Source organism: Thalassophryne amazonica, chromosome 22, assembly GCF_902500255.1.
Source record: "Thalassophryne amazonica chromosome 22, fThaAma1.1, whole genome shotgun sequence".
NCBI lineage: Eukaryota > Metazoa > Chordata > Actinopteri > Batrachoidiformes > Batrachoididae > Thalassophryne > Thalassophryne amazonica.
In genome coordinates, this window is record NC_047124.1 from 27,665,812 (window position 1) to 27,682,252 (window position 16,441).

A 16,441-nucleotide genomic window follows, 5' to 3' on the forward strand; every position below is an offset into this window, starting at 1 on the left:
TGAATAATAATTGTAATGTAGTTTTATAGTTATTACCCCAAACTTCAGTACAGTAAGTAAAGTAAGGTGCAATCAATGCACAATACAAAGTATGTAGTGATTTACCATCTAGAATGTTCTTTGCCTTATTAAATACTGCAATACTTTTAGAAACTTTCTTGTGGATATTTTGAATATGCACTTTCCAGTTGATTCTATCATCAATAATCACACCGAACAACTTATTCTCCTTGACACAATCTATATTTACCCCAAGTATATTTAACTGTATTTGTACATCCTGTTTATAATTTCCAAATAACAGAATTTTAGTTTTAGACCAATTTAATGACAATTTGTTCATCTCAAACCAACAGTTCAACTTTATGGATGGATGGATAGCTTTATTATCATTGTCATTACAACAATGAGATTGCTACACTCACATTCCACGGACAAACAGCAATTAATCCACAATTATTACTTGTTTACCGTAATAATGCCACACATCAGAATTAAGACAACACATACACATTTGACATTGTTTATGTGCACTAAACTTGAAACAGTCCGTTTTCCAAATTGAGGCGATGTGAGTGTATGGTAGCCGCTGCAACTGGAGCTGCGCCGCCTGCCAGCTTGGGAAGAATGGGGGCCTGCCACAGGGGGGCAGGAAGGGTGGTGAAAGGGAAAAGCTGGAGCATGCTTCTGTCCATGTGTAAGTCTGTCAGTTTATTGTCTTTGTGGGTTGAGATAAGAATGGAGCCGAATAATCTCACCAAGGTCTGAATAAATTCCTCTGGAGGTAAACTGGGCAATTTGTCCTTGAGGCTAGATAAGCCTGGAGTGTTGTAGCTGAGCAGTGAAAAACACTTTTACCTGTTCCACTTGAACAGCCAAATCCCAATTATGAATTTATAATATTCACCTTATTCACATTCGGTTCTCAAATCAAACAATTGCTGCAAATTCTCTCCAGAACAAAACAGGTTTGTGTCATCAGCAAAGAGAACTGCTTTAAACATATTGGAAACTTTCCATAAATCATTAATATATAAAATAAATAATTTTGGTCCCAGGACAGAGCCCTGGGGAACCCTGCAAATGATGTCCAGATATGCAGAACAGCAGTCCCTAATTTTAACAAACTGCTTCCGGTTTTGCAAATAACTTTTAAGTGCCACAGACTGCCGCAGCAGAGCCTCTGAGGTGCCACAGGCTGATTCACTCTGTCCCAATGGTTGAAAGTCTACTTAAGAATCATTAGACAGCCACACTCCAAACACTCCTACTTATGCCTGTGGCAATGTATAACTTGGCTGAAATATTTTAACAGTTTTTATTTCTGGCTTCACATATGTGTGTGTGTGTGTGTGTGTGTTTTTTTTTTTTACATAAATGCTACCAGTGTAGCATGTAGTACATACAGTTTTCTGTGTGGATTGTTGGTATTCAAACCTGCACGGAGACACATTCACACTGGCTCCAGTCCTGCTTTTAAAAGGTGTAAGTAGACGAGTTATATCAGTTTATATAAGTTTGAAATAAAACCTGTGGACAAATGCAACAATTCCTTATCTGACCAGCAGATGGTGACATAGTTAAGTATGATGTGTTCTGTTTGGCAGCAGCATGGAGCTAAGAATCTGAAAAACTTCCATCATGGAAAGATCTTGATATAAAATGGTAAAATGCCTGTTCAGATTGAAGTGACACCAGAGAAAGTCTGGAAAGTTGTCTGGAGCTCTTTGATCTCAAGGTTGGAATTCATGTTTGAAGGCCGGTATTGATAATCTGTTACAATAAAGATTTTTGGCATGTTTCGTAAAATACAATTTGTTTTGATTATTGCTTAATAAAAGACTGCTTCTGAGGAAATGGCTCATTATGTATTTTTCAAAATTACTGGCAAAAGCACAGGGTACAGCACAAGATTTGGAAGTCAAGTACTTCTGTGCATTTGAGACTTGTAGTGCTTCCTGCAGTTTAATTTCAACAAAGTAAAACTTTTATTAATACAAATAGACACATACAAAATAATTATTTTTGCTGATCAGGTTAAGAAAGCAAACCATGACTCTATCTGTAGTTTTTCTCAAGGAGAACCTCAGCTAGAAGTCTATTTATACCCCAGTTGTAGGAACCACTGGAGGCCAGGAAAGTGGGTAGAAGGTAAGAGTTCTTTAGGATTTGCTATTGTGTGAATGGAACAATGAGGGAAAGACCCTTAGAGTAACCAAAGTTAAGGAAGTACACCAGTATAGGGAGCCTAAATTGGGCATTTTAGTGTTTTAGTACAGTTTATTCCCATTTACATAGAAATATACAGTTGAAGGACTTGTAATTGAGCTCAGGAAATTGTTCTTCAAGCTAGCAAATGAGTCATTCTATAATTTAGGATGCATTTCCCATCAACAAAAATAATTAAAACAATGTTCTTTCTCCAGAACAATCAGTGGCGCAAGTTAGTATATTCCTTCAGTGTCGTATATTTGCTAAAATCACACACACACAAAAAAAACTCCAAGGTATTGTATTTTAAAACATTAAGCATGTATTTAATGTCACAGCATTGGTCTAAAAAATATTGAAATAAAACAGGCATTTTGATCAATTTCAACTTAATGCCACAAGAACGTGCACAAAACCATTAATTTTAAAAGTTATTGGTGTTACACAGGATTGTCAGTGTAGGAACCAAATTTACACAGTGGATAAATTGGAGATTGACATTATATTTACTTAGAGGATGTGGCCAACAGTGACCATAAAAAGTCAGTAGCCTTTGAACAAATGCAACTATTGGTCTTTTTTTTTTTTAAAGTAGGTCAAGGTCACTGGACGTCAAACCCATGGGACCTACTCCTCCAAGGCATGTACCCACCAAATATGAAGTTTCTGCGAGGTGGGGCATAATAAGCAATTGCCATTTAGAATTCAAGATTTTTTTTTAAGCAAAGAGAAGGAATATACAAGGTCTATTAGAAAAGTATCCGACCTTATTATTTTTTTCAAAAACCATATGGATTTGAATCACGTGTTATTACATCAGACATGCTTGAACCCTCGTGGGCATGCGAGAGTTTTTTCACGCCTGTCGGTTACGTCATTCGCCTGTGGGCAGTCTTTGAATGAGGAGTCGCCCACCCTCTCCTCATTTTTTTCATTGTTTAGGAATGGCTCAGAGACTGCTGCTTTGTTTGATCAAACTTTTTTCAAAACTGTAAGGCACAACTGAGTGGACACCATTCGATAACAGCTGATGAGAGATTTTGGTCTGGTAGTGTCACTTTAAGGACGGCCCACGGCGCCTGACGGCGATCTGCGCTTCGAGGCGGCAGCGTCTCGCCGTTTCAAGTTGAAAACTTCCACATTTCATGCTCTGTTGATCCAGGAAGTCATCAGAGAACTTTCAGAAGAAGTAGGCATGAGGAGTTTATTCGGACATTCCATTGTTAACGGACATTTTGTAATGAAAGAACGTGCGGGCAGAGTCGCATGTCGGGCCGGACCCGAGCGCGGGGGGTCGCGACAGGAAAAATACCTCCGTTGGAAACCTTAACGGGCAAGTTGGAACATGCCCAAGCTGTTAAACAATTTCTCAGTTACTCACTTGTTGAAAGCCATCAAAAGCCGCCTGAATTTTACAAATGGTTTTCAACACGGAGGTGTTTTTTCCTGTCGCGGCGCACACAGATTTGCCGAGTCGTCACGGAAACGACTCGGCGAATTTGCGCGCACGTCTTTCATTACAAAATGTCCTTAAACAGTGGAATGTCTGCATAAAGTCCTCATGCCGGCCTCTTCTGAATCTTCTCTGTTCTCTCACGACGTCCTGGGTGAATTAAGCCTTAAATTAGGATGTTTTCAGGTCGAAACAGGCCGACGACGGCGCCTGGAAGCGCTGCACGACGTCCCGCTGCGTGGGAAGTCCTTACAGAGACAGAAACACCCCATAATCTCTCATCAGCCGTTAAACTATTCACCGAAAACCAGCTTAATTTCTCGAATAGTGTCCACTCGGATATTCCTCACAGGTCCAGAAAAAATGTTGATAAAGCAACGCGCGCCGTCTCGAGCAGCGTGTGAAACAAAGGAATTCAGCCGAGAGGGCGGGACCACATCTCATTCAAGGCCTGCCCACAGGGAAATGACGTCACCGACACGCGTGAAAAAACTCACGCATGCGCACGAGGGTTCAAGCATGATTGGTGTAATCGCACATCATTCAAATCCATATAGTTAAAAAAAAAATAAAAGGGTCGGTTTATTATCTAATAGACCACGTATAATATAAAGGGTTGGCAACGTCCATTGTTCAGTGATATTAGCTAACAGGCGTAGCTTTTCCAAAAATATTAATCCTATCAATGTTCTGTTTTAGCAGCATCCATCCTTGGCCCAAAATACATAACCATACCAAAGGCCAAATTTGCCCGACAACTGGCCCTGAATTGGGCCAGATACTGGCCTCTCTCTCCTAGCCTATGATTGCCTGACGACCGAGACGCTGACGTCAGCCTCACTTTGACGTGGGGTGAGCGCTGCTCTCCTATTGGTCATTTAGGAGTTGGAATTCCAGTGCTGATCTCCTATTGGTCATTTAGGAGTGAGAATTCCCACTCCAAAATGGAGGCCATTATCTGGCCAAATTCAGGGCTGGTAGTCGTGATCGGCAAATCCCAGCTCTCCCCACTTTCTATGTGATCAAAGTTATACACACACACACACACACACACACACACACACACACACACACACACACACACACACACACACACACACACACACACACACAGAGCTTTTTGTCTTTTCCTCATTTTGCCGCAAGTAAATGATTCTATTTTTAGACAGGCAGAAACAGATGGTGGCAGAAGACATCAAATGCAATACACTTTTCAGCCATAGTGGCAACATGACACGTAACTAAACTAACTAAACCAGCTGAACTACAAACACACAATAAATCAATAACACTAACAACACTGTTTAACTAACATGAACCACAATAACAACATATTAAAACCCCAATCCTCTAACTCCCATGGTGCATTGCAGCACAATGTCCATTGTTTACTATAGCAAAAATTGTTAATTTCTAAAAAATGTTTCTCCTATCAACTTTCTGTTTTCGCAGCATTCATCCTTGACCCAAAATACATAAGCATACCAAATGGAAAATGTCAGCAGACATAATCTGTTTTTCTGTGTAATAGAAAGCACATTAACTTCAAACATAAACACACACACACGCTCTTTGACGAACTGATGCGCAGAAATTTAGTTGCATTTTGGTGGTGATCCAGATTAACTATAGTTTTTTGTTCAGCTTCTTTCGTTATCTTCTTTGGTGTTGTGAGATACACTTTAAAGTATTTCATCAAGATGTCTTGCTTTATGAAGTCACTAGCTGGGGTACCCGGCACTGCCCGGGTTAACCGTTTTAGACATAGGCCAAATGCCAGTCATTTTAAAACAATTGCCCAACATTTGTTTCTGTAATGCTGATGTCTTATAAATATAATAGTTAATGGGTTAAAGTTTGTCCAGCAGAACTGTAAGAGGTGGACTCCCCAAACTAAGTCTAATTACTAAGTGGAAGTCCTTCATGCAGACTTTGTTTTGCAATCAAATTTATAACAAAATTACACACAAAAGGTAGGTAACAGTAAATGTAAATATCAATGAATCAAAATTGAGGTAGTGGTGTATTTCACTGTTTTTACATTGCAATTTTACAAACATAAAATGAATGTATTCAGACAGGAAGGCAAACTCGGTTGTACAGGACAGTCAGGTGCTTAACAGTTGAGAACATAAAGTAGCTGAAGAAAGGGATTAAATAAACAGAGATGGCCAACACATACAGGGCTGGAAATTTGAATCTGCCTGGTCATACCCACAGCCTCAGCCTAAGCATGTTGTTGTTTTGCTGAGTGTGCTGTGGCTGTGCTGTGCTGAGTGTGCTGTAGAAAGGGATTAAATAAACAGAGATGGCCAACACATATACAGGGCTGGGAATTTGAATCTGCCTGGTCATACCCACAGCCTCAGCCTAAGCATGTTGTTGTTTTGCTGAGTGTGCTGTGGCTGTGCTGTGCTGAGTGTGCTGTAGAAAGGGATTAAATAAACAGAGATGGCCAACACATATACAGGGCTGGGAATTTGAATCTGCCTAGTCATACCCACAGCCGACTATTTTCAGTTCAACTTTTTAAAAACCGGTACCAGTTTGTTCCCAATGCCATGAGGATTCAGAAGTTATAGAGTTTTTAGGGCTACATATTATAGTTTGGGAGTTTATCCCGGACAGACAGAAGTGGCAGCATGAAAAGCACATGTTACAACACTGTATGGTCTTACATAAAAGGCTATTTTGGGAGTAATTTTCAGTTCAACTTTTAAAAAAAAATGGTACCAGTTTGTTCCCCATGTCATGAGGATTCAGAATATACTGTGTATAGTTTTTAGGGCTACATATTATAGTTTGGGTGGGGTGAAATTAGAATTGACCACTTTGTACTTTTTGTACTCAGGCTTTCTTGATGACATCATCAGGACTGGGGGGTGGAAGTTGATGACATCATCAGGATGGGAGGGGATATTAGAATTCTGACCACTTTGTAATTGTTGTACTCAGGCTTTCTTGATGACATCATCAGGATTGGGGGGTGGAGTGGGGGGATGGAAACTGAATTCTGTAATAGATAAAAAGATAAGGAGAATAGAACTAATAAATTATTGGTTGCCCAGTAACCATAAACGATAAATAGATAAAGAGAACAGATTAAAGCATTTAATTATTGGTTGCCCAGAACTTTAAAAAAATGGTACCAGTTTGTTCCCTATGTCATGAGGATTCAGAATATATATAGTTTTTAGGGCTACATGTTATAGTTTTGGAGTTTATGCCAGACAGACAGACAGAATTAGTCCTTTATGTATATAGATTTATTCTGAAAAAAAAATTATTTTCTTTTATTTTTTACAATAATTTTGTATTTGTCTGAGCATCAGAAACTGTGTTGTGTACCAGGCAGTACACCAGAATTTTTTTTTCTTTTTAGTTTAAAAACAAAAATTCTAACTTTAAAGTTGATTAGTTGCTTTAATGTGTTCAAAGTTAAACATCTTTACATCTGTACCTTTATCTGTAAAAGCTTTGTGTTCTGCTTTAATGTTTAGGATATTGTCGTGTTGACTCTGATGCAGAATTTGTTCGGTGTATCAGTATTCCACGGTTTTAAATAAGAGAAACTACGGTTTAAAAACTTTGCTCTTGTGCAACTTTTCATGATGCCAAATACAACCAACAAATCATCACCATCTGTAAAAAAAATTATAGTTTACAGAAATGGAGACGCCTTTTTTCTCGGAAAGCAAATTGTTATTAATCCAAGACAGATACGAAGCTTTGAAAGTCTCTTAGACTTTTTGAACAGTAGGATTAATGCTCCATTTGGTGCTGTGAGGAAACTTTACACAGCAGAAGGCCGCAGAGTTACTGGATTGGATGAGCTTCAAAATGGGGAGTCTTATGTTGCAGCTGGATATGGGCACTTCAAAAAACTAAGGTAAGCTCCAAGGACTGCACCACCAGAATACCAAAATGTGTTTGTCCCATTACCATTTACAACAGGTTTGGATTTGAATTCTGAAAAAAAAATTCAGGATTTCTGGATGTTGGGCCTCATGCAAGAAACACTTATACTAACGTATTTGTTTTGTAAATTAATGTGATTTAAGAGGACTTCCTGCATTCCCCAATTTATTTATTCATTTGTATGTCAAGTTTTTGTAAGCATCTACCAATATTAGCAACATATTGGTCATTGTTGGTGTCTGTAAACAGGTTACAGTTCAAGTATACACTTTGAAATACAATATGCATGTACAATTTTTGTATATTCTGTGTTAGTATGCGCCCATGGTCGATGTGCTTGATGATTTCCTGCACAAAAAGTAGTTCCCAGATAATAGTAATATTTGGCACAAGAACTTGTGTATCTTGTGTGTTTTTACACCTAAATGATCGTAAGTCAATACTCACACTCGTCCAGCAGCATCTTCTCAGGTCAGCAAATTCAGCACCATTTTGCAAACAACCGGAAACTGGGTGAGGCGAAAGTAGTTAGGCGAGCTCAATCTGTGGGCGAGCTATCCCACAATGCCAAAACAGCAGCGTGCCACTCCAATGACAGCGGCACGCTGAGCAGGGTGCAGGTTGTCCTCTCTTAGTTCGATCAAGCATGAATCACAAAACTCTATCATGCCGGTAATGACTGGTATGATAGATATTTGGAGTCACACATGGCTTTCATGCAAAAGAACACTTTAATAAATCTTTGTGTTGCTTTTATTCCCTGCAGGAAAGAAACACCACCTGCTGTTGTTCCAAAGCGTTCTGCAGAACATCTGGTAAGTTCAATTTCCTCTGTGCAGTTTGTTCACTTCACAGCATATTAAGCATTTTCTTAGGTAAACTTCCTGCAGTTCATTGTTGTAACACCGCAGCAGTATCACAGATAATAATAAGAAAGATTTCTTGCACAAACGGTCTTTCCACGATCATTTCCCACCTGGAAGATGTGTCGTGCTTTTCGTTATGGAACAGCGTAGTCGTCAGTCACTGTCTGTAGGTGGCGTTGATATTTTCTTTTCCACTTTGATGGCCTATTGATCAACTGCAACGAGCCTAATCAACAAATCATAAATACCAGGTTACTTTAAAAAAACTGATTCAAATCACAACCAAGACCATTTGTATTGTGAATAAGTAGACATTTTAATCCATGATGACTGAAAAAAGCTCCAAATCATGCAGTGAAGATGGGAATATGCTCACTCAGCAACACATTGACAGATGTCTGTTTATACAACCCCTGGCAAAAATTGTGGAATCACCGCCCTCGGAGGATGTTCATTCAGTTGTTTAATTTTGTAAAAAAAAAAGCAGATCACAGACATAACACAAAACTCAAGTCATTTCAAATGGCAACTTTCTGGCTTTAAGAAACACTATAAGAAATCAGGAAAAAAAATTGTGGCAGTCAGTAACGGTTACTTTTTTAGACCAAGCAGAGGGAAAAAATATGGAATCACTTAATTCTGAGGAATAAATTAAGGAATCATGAAAAACAAAAGAACGCTCCAACACATCGCTAGTATTTTGTTGCACCACCTCTGGCTTTTATAACAGCTTGCAGTCTCTGAGGCATGGACTTAATGAGCAGTGTTGCCACAGTTACTTTGAAAAAGTAATCCAATTACTGATTACTGATTACTCCTTGAAAAAGTAACTTAGTTACTTTACTGATTACTCAATTGTAAAAGTAACTAAGTTAGATTACTAGTTACTTTTTTAGTTACTTTTCCCAGCTCCCGACAACAACCCTCTGCCACCTCAACATGACAATGATACCTGTTTTGCCAAAACTCACTTTATAGTCACCCTTTCTTGACTTCAAATGAAAATAATACTTGTTTTATAAAAAGTAAAATAAGACCTCTTTCTTGACCTCATATTTAACTGTTGACAGCACTGTAACAGTAAAACTTGCAATTTCGAACCTACATTGTTTATAAATGTAACTATTAAATTCATTCTAGCATTTTTCTAACATTTAAATTCTCTCTAAATATTTTACTTGTCGAAATTAATATTATTTTAAGTAGTATTAGTAGTTGTAGTAAAAAAAAGGCTTCAAAACTGGACCTTTAATCTAGGGGTGTTGTGGGGGGGCACATCCCTGCCCCACGCCCCCATTCCATCTGGATTCGCCCCTGCTTTGGCGTTTGAGCACAAAGAATGGATAACATTTATTTATGCAGAAAACGTGACCAGATTTACAGGTAGAAAGTTTTATTGTGTTTTCACATCATGTGGTCCTCAGAAAGAGAGTTTAGGTGCATTTGAGTGGAAAATAGTGTTAGTTGTTGACGCGTCGCGGAGGATCAGCTGTTTTAACGTGCAGATACGGAGCGGCTCAGCTCAGAATTCTAAATAAAGGAGAAAAAAAAGTATAAAATGTCTTTGTAAAGCTCAGTGCAGGTGTGCTGATCACCGCGCCTTAAGAGGAGACGACGACGAGTCGAGCAGCTGCAAAAAACCGCGGATGAAAAGCTCACAGCTCGCTTAAAGTGTGCAGTTCAGTCGAACCCCGACCTCCTGCCCACGGACCAAGTTTAATGCTGCTATCGACCCACAATGAAAAATAATAGTAACGCACAGTGACATGGAGAAGTAACTTTAATCTGATTACTGATTTGGAAAGATTAACGCTTTAGATTACTCGTTACTAAAAAAAGTGGTTAGATTAGAGTAACGCGTTACCGGCATCACTGTTAATGAGTGACAAACAGTACTCTTCATCAATCTGGCTCCAACTTTCTCTGATTGCTGTTGCCAGATCAGCTTTGCAGGTTGGAGCCTTGTCATGGACCATTTTCTTCAACTTCCACCAAAGATTTTCAACTGGATTAAGATCCGGACTATTTACAGGCCATGACATTGACCCTGTGTGTCTTTTGCAAGGAATGTTTTCACAGTTTTGCTCTATGGCAAGATGCATTATCATCTTGAAAAATGATTTCATCATCCCCAAACATCCTTTCAACTGATGGGATAAGAAAAGTGTCCAAAATATCAACGTAAACTTGTGCATTTATTGATGATGTAATGACAGCCATCTCCCCAGTGCCTTTACCTGACATGCAGCCCCAAATTTACATTGGAACGGGACCAAACAAAAGTTCCAGCATCATCACCTTGCCCAATGCAGATTCGAGATTCATCACTGAATATGACTTTCATCCAGTCATCCACAGTCCACGATTGCTTTTCCTTAGCCCATTGGCTGCATGAAGGCTCTTGCTTGCCTCTACTGGTGGTTGGCTCTCACTGCGGTATTGTATCACTTCCTGTTCCGGAGCACAGCGGTGTTTTTCTGTATCTGTTAGCTGTTTAATCTGCGCAGTTAGATTGATCTAGTTATCTAGATTACGATTTGTTTCCCAGTGTAATCTTTACGTGCCTTAACTAAAGCACTCCTTCTGCTGAATCACCTCTAAATTATTTACACATTATTCACTTTGCGTGTTTTTAGGAATCCGCTAGCTTAGCGTAGCTACTAGCTCTTAGCCGATTTAGCATGGTGGCTTCTCCTGTCTCTCCCGCACTTTTCTGCTCTGGGTGTGAAATGTTTAGTTATTCCTCGGCCTCCTTTAGCAGTAACGGTACTTGTAATAAGTGTAGCTTATTCGTAGCTTTGGAGGCCAGGCTGGGCGAATTGGAGACACGGCTCCGCACCGTGGAAAATTCTACAGCTAGCCAGGCCCCTGTAGTCGGTGCGGACCAAGGTAGCTTAGCCGCCGTTAGTTACCCCCTGGCAGATCCCGAGCAGCCGGGAAAGCAGGCTGACTGGGTGACTGTGAGGAGGAAGCGTAGCCCTAAACAGAAGCCCCGTGTACACCGCCAACCCGTTCACATCTCTAACCGTTTTTCCCCAGTCGACGACACACCCGCCGAGGATCAAACTCTGGTTATTGGCGACTCTGTTTTGCGAAATGTGAAGTTAGCTGTCGGGTTTAGAATACTGTACCTTTGATAAGAGGAAGAGACAACCAGGCAATAAAACAAGTGAGAGATAGAATTCAATTTAAGCTCGCGAGGAGTGCAGTCAGGCTGTACACCAAAGCTACACTAAAGTCTGGCCTGCGCTCCCGCTCTTTTTATTTAGGACTTCCCTACATACATGGGCGGTACAGCTCCTGAGGGGAAGAGTGATAGCGCGTGAGCTGTTGCCGCAGAACTGCTGATTGCACAATACATTCAGGATGTTCAGAACCTTTTTAATCTTGGGCTCGGTTAAGATGTGTTTAAGACATCTAACGATTAATCACACTTCTTCTGACAAAAGGACTGATGTATCACAATCACACTGTGGTTGGAACATTCAATTCTCTATTCTTTATCTTACTGCTCAGCTTTGGCTGCGTCCTGCATGAGTCATCTTCACATGGCCTAAAAGAGCTTAGTGTGCACACAGAGATACCACACTTGCAGAAACATGTCATGTCACCTATCTTAAGTAACCTTCACCCATCACATAAGTAACAATACACTTATCAGAGCAGAGAGAACTACATTCTACCAGAGCAGGAGAACACAAACATGCATGATAAAATAAAACAGTGTATCTACAGAATAACTCCAACATTAGCGACACCACAACCATAGTCAATTGTCTTCCGGGGCCAGAGCAGGCGACATTGAAGGAAATTTGAAACTGCTGGCTAAGGCTAAGCGTAAATTTGGTAAGATTGTAATTCACATCGGCAGTATGACACCCGGTTACGCCAATCGGAGGTCACTAAAATGAACATTAAATCGGTGTGTAACTTTGGCAAAAACAATGTCGGACTCTGTAGTTTTCTATGGGCCCCTCCCAATCAGACCGGGAGTGACATGTTTAGCCGCATGTTCTCCTTGAATTGCTGGCTGTCTGAGTGGGTGTCCAAAAATGAGGTGGGCTTCATAGATAATTGGCAAAGCTTCTGGGGAAAACCTGTCTTGTTAGAGAGACGGCATCCATCCCACTTTGGATGGAGCAGCTCTCATTTCTAGAAATCTGGCCAATTTTCTTAAATCCTCCAAACCGGGACTATCCAGGGTTGGGACCAGGAAGCAGAGTTGTAGTCTTACACACCTCTCTGCAGCTTCTCTCCCCCTGCCATCCCCTCAATACCCCATCCCTGTAGAGACGGTGCCTGCTCCCAGACTACCAATAACCAGCAAAAATCTATTTAAGCATAAAAATTCAAAAAGAAAAAATAATATAGCACCTTCAACTGCACCATCAGACTAAAACAATTAAATGTGGTCTATTAAACATTAGGTCTCTCTCTTCTAAGTCCCTGTTGGTAAATGATATAATATTGATCAACATATTGATTTATTCTGCCTAACAGAACCTGGTTACAGCAGGATGAATATGTTAGTTTAAATGAGTCACACCCCCGAGTCACACTAACTGTCAGAATGCTCGTAGCACGGGCCGGGGCGGAGGATTAGCAGCATCTTCCATTCCAGCTGATTAATTAATCAAAAACCCAGACAGAGCTTTAATTCATTTGAAAGCTTGACTCTTAGTCTTGTCCATCCAAATTGGAAGTCCCAAAAACCAGTTTTATTTGTTATTATCTATCGTCCACCTGGTCGTTACTGTGAGTTTCTAGACGGTATTGCTTAAATTTTCATTGTTACGCAGATGATACCCAGCTTTATCTATCCATGAAGCCAGAGGACACACACCAATTAGCTAAACTGCAGGATTGTCTTACAGACATAAAGACATGGATGACCTCTAATTTCCTGCTTTTAAACTCAGATAAAACTAAAGTTATTGTACTTGGCCCCACAAATCTTAGAAACATGGTGTCTAACCAGATCCTTACTCTGGATGGCATTACCCTGACCTCTAGTAATACTGTGAGAAATCTTGGAGTCATTTTTGATCAGGATATGTCATTCAAAGCGCATATTAAACAAATATGTAGGACTGCTTTTTTGCATTTACGCAATAGCTCTAAAATTAGAAAGGTCTTGTCTCAGAGTGATGCTGAAAAACTAATTCATGCATTTATTTCCTCTAGGCTGGACTATTGTAATTCATTATTATCAGGTTGTCCTAAAAGTTCCCTAAAAAGCCTTCAGTTAATTCAAAATGCTGCAGCTAGAGTACTGACGGGGACTAGAAGGAGAGAGCATATCTCACCCATATTGGCCTCTCTTCATTGGCTTCCTGTTATTCTAGAATAGAATTTAAAATTCTTCTTCTTACTTATAAGGTTTGAATAATCAGGTCCCATCTTATCTTAGGGACCTCGTAGTACCATATCACCCCAATAGAGTGCTTCGCTCTCAGACTGCAGGCTTACTTGTAGTTCCTAGGGTTTGTAAGAGTAGAATGGGAGGCAGAGCCTTCAGCTTTCATGCTCCTCTCCTGTGGAACCAGCTCCCAATTCAGATCAGGGAGACAGACACCCTCTCTACTTTTAAGATTAGGCTTAAAACTTTCCTTTTTGCTAAAGCTTTTAGTTAGGGCTGGATCAGGTGACCCTGAACCATCCCTTAGTTATGCTGCTATAGACTTAGACTCCTGGGGGGTTCCCATGATGCACTGTTTCTTTCTCTTTTTGCTCGGTATGCACCACTCTGCATTTAATCATTAGTGATCGATTTCTGCTCCCCTCCACAGCATGTCTTTTTCCTGGTTCTCTCCCTCAGCCCCAACCAGTCCCAGCAGAAGACTGCCCCTCCCTGAGCCTGGTTCTGCTGGAGGTTTCTTCCTGTTAAACGAGAGTTTTTCCTTCCCACTGTAGCCAAGTGCTTGCTCACAGGGGGGTCGTTTGACCGTTGGGGTTTTACATAATTATTGTATGGCCTTGCCTTACAATATAAAGCGCCTTGGGGCAACTGTTTGTTGTGATTTGGCGCTATATAAAAAAATAGATTGATTGATTGATTGATTGATTGATTGATTGATTTTTTCTGTTTAGGTGTTAATGATGGCTTTCGTTTAGCTTTTCTGTATGTATATCTTATTTCCTTTAGGCGGTTTCTTACAGTTCGGTCACAGACATTGACTGCAGTTTCCTCCCATTCATTCCTCATTTGTTTTGTTGTGCATTTTCGATTTTGAGACATATTGCTTTAAGTTTTCTGTCTTGACGCTTTGATGTCTTCCTTGGTCTACCAGTATGTTTGCCTTTAACAAGCTTCCCATGTTGTTTGTATTTGGTCCAGAGTTTAGACACAACTGACTGTGAACAACCAACATCTTTTGCAACATTGCGTGATGATTTACCCTCTTTTAAGAGTTTGATAATCCTCTTCTTTGTTTCAATTGAGATCTCTCGTGTTGGAGCCATGATTCATGTCAGTCCACTTGGTGCAACAGCTCTCCAAGGTGTGATCACTCCTTTTTAGATGCAGACTAACAAGCAGATCTGATCTGATGCAGGTGTTAGTTTTGGCGATGAAAATTTACAGGGTGATTCCATATGAGTCCATATTTTTTTTCCCAATGCTTGGTCTAAAAAGTAACCGTTACTGACTGCCACAATTATTTTTTCCTGATTTCTTATAGTGTTTCTTAAAGCCAGAAAGTAGCCATTTGAAATGACTTTAGTTGTGTCATGTCTGTGATCTGCTTTTTTTCTACAAAATTAAACAACTGAATGAACATCCTCCGAGGCCGGTGATTCCATATTTATTGCCAGGGGTTGTAGATGGAGAAAAACAGCCCGGTCAATCCAGTCAAACACTGGATTGACCGGGCTAAGATCTGGGCTTTCAGCAACATCGTGGACTCAGCCATCAGATGTGTATCTGTATGCAGTGAATGGAGACATTGACTTATCTCCACAAGTCAATATCTCTGAGTCCTCTACCTTTGAGTTTGAGAGTTGCTATGGAAGATCTTATGGAGTCATGAGGTCAGTGTTTGGTGAATGAAAATCCAACTGTTGAAGGTCCTGGTGTTTCCTGGCTTACCTCTCATCTCAGTTTGCTCCGCGAGGAGGAGGAGAGGAAACTATGAGGAGAAAACTGACTTGTGGAAGCCTTAGTTCAGATGGGAAATTCATTGCTCTGTCTTTTTCTTTGTGGAACAACAAATCCAGCAAAAGCTTGTTTGGATTTTCATTGTTTGAACTGGTTTGATAAATAAGACAAATGCTGTTTTTACTCCATGGTTGCCTCTGTTCACAGTGATTAACAGGTTGAGCATGTGATGAATTTCAATTAGATAAATTCAGTTCTGACGGAATCACAGGTTGTAATGTTTTGTTTTGTTTTTTTAAAAACTAAAACTGCACTGAAATTGATAAATAAATTAAAAATCTGAAGTATTAAATTTGGTTTCAATTCATCCTCTCTATTGTGTCTTCATGTAGCGTGCTGGTGCATGTTATACCAAAGTCCATGAAGTCACAGGCAGAGACAAAACAGAAAAGGGAACTGGTAAACAGCAGGGACCCCAACAACAGACAAAGAGGACCAGAATACCAGTTCTCCCCACATGCAGGGACCCAGTAAAGAAAGAAACTGCTAAACAACATGGACCCCAACAACTGACCAAGGGGACCAGAATATTGTTTCTCCACACAAGCAGGGGCACAATTAAGACGGAAACTGGTAAACAGCAGGTACCCCAACAACAGTTCAAGGGGACCAGAATATCAGTTCTCCCCACAGGCAGGGACCCAATAAAGAAGGAAACTGGTAAAGAGCAGGGACCCCAACAACCGACCAAGGGGACCAGAATATCGGTTCTCCCCACAGGCAGGAACCCAATAAAGAAGGAAACTGCTACACAACAGGGACCCAAACAACCGACCTTGGGGACCAGAATATCGGTTCTCCCCCCAGGCGGGGGCCCAATAAAGAAGGAAACTGCTA